The sequence below is a fragment of the Mandrillus leucophaeus genome, unplaced genomic scaffold, assembly GCF_000951045.1.
Source record: "Mandrillus leucophaeus isolate KB7577 unplaced genomic scaffold, Mleu.le_1.0 Scaffold3, whole genome shotgun sequence".
Taxonomy (NCBI): domain Eukaryota; kingdom Metazoa; phylum Chordata; class Mammalia; order Primates; family Cercopithecidae; genus Mandrillus; species Mandrillus leucophaeus.
The window spans coordinates 12180619-12184844 of NW_012103142.1; the positions used below are offsets into that span (position 1 = coordinate 12180619).

A 4226-nucleotide genomic window follows, 5' to 3' on the forward strand; every position below is an offset into this window, starting at 1 on the left:
TAGATTTGAACTTCTGGGTTTAGGCAATCCTCCTGCCTCAGTTTCCCAAGTAATTGAGACTATAGGCATGTAGCACTATGCCTGGCTAGAAGAGAGGATTTGAAATATCTACTGGGTACGGTGGATCATGCCTGTAATTCCAGCACTTTGAGAGGCCGAGGCGGGAGGATCACTTGGGCTCAGGAGTTCAAGACCAGCCTGGGTAACATGACCAAACACGTCTCTACTGAAGATACAAAAATTAGCTGGCGTAGTGGCATGCATCTGTAGTGGCTACTGGGGAGGCTGAGGTGGAAGGATCAGCTGAACCCAGGAGGCTGAGGCTGTAGTGAGCCATGATCATGCCACTGCACTCCAGCCTGGGTGACAGAGTGAGACCGTGTCTCAATAAATAAATAAATAAAAATTTTAAAAAGTAAATACTGTCACTACAAAAAAATAAATATTTGAGGAGATATATAAGCTAATTATTCTGATCTGATTATTCCGTAATGTATACATGTATTGAAGTATTACTTTGTATCCCATAAATATAAACAATTATCAATGAAAATAAAAAAACCTGAATGGATATAGAACATTGGGAGAAAGAATTTTGTATAGTCAAATTGACTAAAATTGAATGAATTTATTTAAAAGGTTTTACAAATTAGCCTTAATATAAAAAAATACACTTATGCAAAACTAGAATTTGGGTTTGGTGGCTCATGTCTGTAATCTCATCCATTTTGGAAGCTGAGGCAGGAGGATCAACTGAGGCCAGAAGTTCAAGACCAGCCCTGAGCAACATAGTGAGAACTTGTCTCTACAAAAAAAAAAAAAAATTGACTGGGCATGCATGCACCTGTAGTTCCAGCTACTGGGAAGACTGAAATGGGAGGATGGCTTGGGTCCTAGTCTCCCTGTCCCGGCCACTCTGAGCATGCCTGGTGTTCAGGTGTGTGTGTGGGCTGTAGACTTACTGCTTCTGAGGTTTTGGCAAGCGGGTCTCATATATTGTCCTGTTCCAGTTACTCCTTCCAGTTACTCCCACTTACTGAGGCTACAGCGGAGAGGACTGGAGCACAAAAGAGTCAACATTCTTAAGGAAACACAATTAGAAAGTGCAGTCTGGGCTGGGCGCGGTGGCTTAGACCTATAATCCCAGCACTTTGAGAGATCGAAGCAGGTGGATCACTTGAGCTCGGGTGTTCGAGACCAGCCTGACCAACATGGTGAAACTCCATCTCTACTAAAAATACAAAAAAATTAGCCTGGCATGATGGCACACTCTTATAATCCCAGCTACTTGGGAGGCTGAGGTAGGAGAATGGCTTGAACCCAGGAGGCAGAGGTTGCAGTGAGCCGAGATCCCGCCATTGCACTCTAGCCTGAGCAAAAAGAGCAAAACTCCATCTCAAAAAAAAAAAAAAAAAAGTGCAATCTGGGTTCCAACTCCGCAGGAAATCCTGCATATGTTCCCTGCCCTCTCCTCCCCCTAGACTGGAGGTGGGGGCCAGCCCAGCTGCCTGCTCCCCTCAATATACCAGGTGCTAGAACACAGCTGTTTCTTCCTTGTTCCCCAACCCAGGCAGGCTGTAATTGGTGGGGCAGAGCAGGGCGGGGCTACCCCCATGTTGAATCCACTGGGGCTATCTCCACTCCAGGCAAATCCAGCCAGAGACTGATTCTGAGCAGCAGTTCTGCCTGGTGAGAGCTGCCATGGATTGGTGGGGATAGGGGACTGGGAGGTCAGGAAGTGTCAGGTCAGGGTGGATCAGGAGCCCCAAAAGAAAAATTAGAATTGCCTGGAGAAGAACTCCTGCTAGACTGAGGGAGAAGGGTTAGGGAATTCCAGGGGCATGGAGGCTGTGGAAGAGGAGGGGGTGACTAGAGGAAGGGAGAGGCCAGGAAGCAATAGGAATGCCTGGAGCTGGAAATGGCAAGCTGTATGTCTTGGTTTACTCTTTCCTTGGTGCAGTCTCCCTGTCTGTGCTATGGTGAGAACTTTCCTGCCTTAGCTGCCTTGCCAAGAGAAAGGGCTTCATGAAAGCAAAAACGACCTGCAAATTGAGGTCAGGAGCAGGAAGGTGTAAACTGAAGGGAGAGGGACCTCCTGCCCACCCCATGTCCTTGCCAGGTGAGGTGGAAGCAGGACATGCAAGCCTAAAGTCTGTGTTGTCTTCCCAGGCACTGATTCACTGGCCCTGCCATGCCCGCGCCACTGTTCCCACTGCTGCTTCGGTTGCTGCTGTCCCGTCTGCTACTGCCTGTCGCCCGCCTGGCCCGCCAGTACCTCCTGCCCCTGCTGCGCCGATTGGCCCGCCGCCTGGGCTCCCAGGACATGCGAGAGGCTTTGCTGGGCTGTTTGCTGTTCATTCTCAGCCAGCGACACTCGCCAGACGCTGGGGAGGCCTCAAGAGTGGACCGCCTGGAGAGGAGGGAGAGGTTAGGCCCCCAGAAGTGAGGCCACGAGTCCTGGCAGCAGCTGAATCCACAAAATGCTTTCTTCTGGAGTAGGATAATCCTGGCACCAGCACTGACCGAAGCCTGCCCGGTGGACAGAAGATATAGTGAGGGTTGTGCATGAGATGGATCTGCCACAGACATGCCTCTCCACTCCCAACAGAAATGTCTTTCTGGAAGAATGCCTTGCATCTAGCATGAAATCGATCATTGCCCCTCTGTTCTCCAGGAGTTCCTCCCAAAGACCACTCCTAATCACCTCTGGCCTCAGGTGGGAGGGGAACTAACACCCACCCACCCCTGCCGTCCCTGCAAATTAGAACATCAAGGTTCCCAATGCTTAACTGAGGGACAGGTGACAATTTAGCAGAGAGGAAAGATTTGAATCCAGACTGTCTTCCAGACTCAGGACCTACCTTAAAATAATATCTGAGTTCCCTATGGAGGCAGACCTGCCTGCACAGCCCAGCACTCAGCAAGTGCTCAATAAATATTTGATTTGAATTATTTCCATGCCTTTGAAAGTCTAATCACTCAGACTGTTGCCCTGCAAAACAGTTTAACCTGGCCTGGCAGCTGGTGGGGGTGGGGGAGAAGAGAGATGGACAATTGTACAAGGGTTTATTTTGCTACCTATTCCATTGTGGTTTCAGTCTTCACAGCCTGGAAGTTGTTTCCCCCTGCTTAGTTTCGGTCAGCATGTCACACTGTGACCCAGAAATGGCTTGAGTCTAGGAGGAAGTTTGCCTGGCTAGCGAACAGTAGGGAGGAAAATGTCCTCCAGCGAGTTTGAGGACTTCTCAGCTAGTGGTGGTGAGAAGAGGGGTGATACGTTTGCTAAGAGACTGGGTGGGAGGCCACCCAGGGAGGCAGTGCAGAAATCCATCCCCTTGAGGGTCATCCCACCCTTGAAGAGACTAGGGGTGGGTGACTGGCCTTAAGAACTGACTTCATCATTTCCTTCTCCCTAGTGGGAGGCCCCTGAGGGGTCAAATAAGAGTTAGACCCAGAAGAGTCAATCAACATACTTAAGGAAACAGAAAGTACAGTCCGGGCTGGGCGCTGTGGCTCACGCCTGTAATCCCAGCACTTTGGGAGGCCTAGGCAGGCAGATCACCTGAGGTTGGGAGTTCGAGACCTGCCTGACCACCATGGAGAAACCCCGTCTCTCGTAAAAATACAAAATTAGCTGGGCGTAGTGGCGTATGCCTGTAATCCCAGCTCCTCCAGAGGCTGAGGCAGGAGAATCGCTTGAATCTGGGAGGCGGAGGTTGCAGTGAGCTGAGATCGCGCCATTGCACTCCAGCCTGGACAAGAAGAGCGAAACTCTGTCTTAAGAAAAAAAAAAAAAAAAAAGATACATTTGCATCCCAGCCTCCGGATAATTTGTTTATTGTTTCCAGGCAATAATCCTCTCTCTCTGGGTGAATGTTGGGCTCTATCTAGGTTCAGAGGATAGTGAGGAGTACAGGACCCTATCGGGATTCCAGTCGCCTCTCCACACCTGTCAGAAGGCTTGGTTGGGGAAGAAGTGAGCCCTGAGCTGTGTGCCGCACTCCCAGCCCTGCGGGGCTTTCTGCCAGCCGCACGCCGTTCCTCCCCACCACCCCATCGGCTTCCTTCGGGAGTCTTCAAAGCCAGTGCACGTGCTCCTAGGTCTCAGGGAGGCGACCTAGGGGGAGGGGTAGAGAGAAGGGAGTCCGAGACCCTGGGCCTCTAACCCCGTCCCTTTCCGAAGCCTCAGGTGCCCAAAGGCGCCGGCCGCCAGTCAGGCCCGACGG

General features: G+C 50.7%; 1 long non-coding RNA gene across 1 annotated transcript; it reads left to right on the forward strand.

Moving 5' to 3' along the window:
• The first annotated feature begins 2019 nt into the window (after positions 1-2019).
• Positions 2020-2956, forward strand: LOC105544354. The gene has a single exon (XR_001006750.1). It is a non-coding gene; the product is annotated as an uncharacterized LOC105544354 (long non-coding RNA).
• Positions 2957-4226: the final 1270 nt, after the last annotated feature.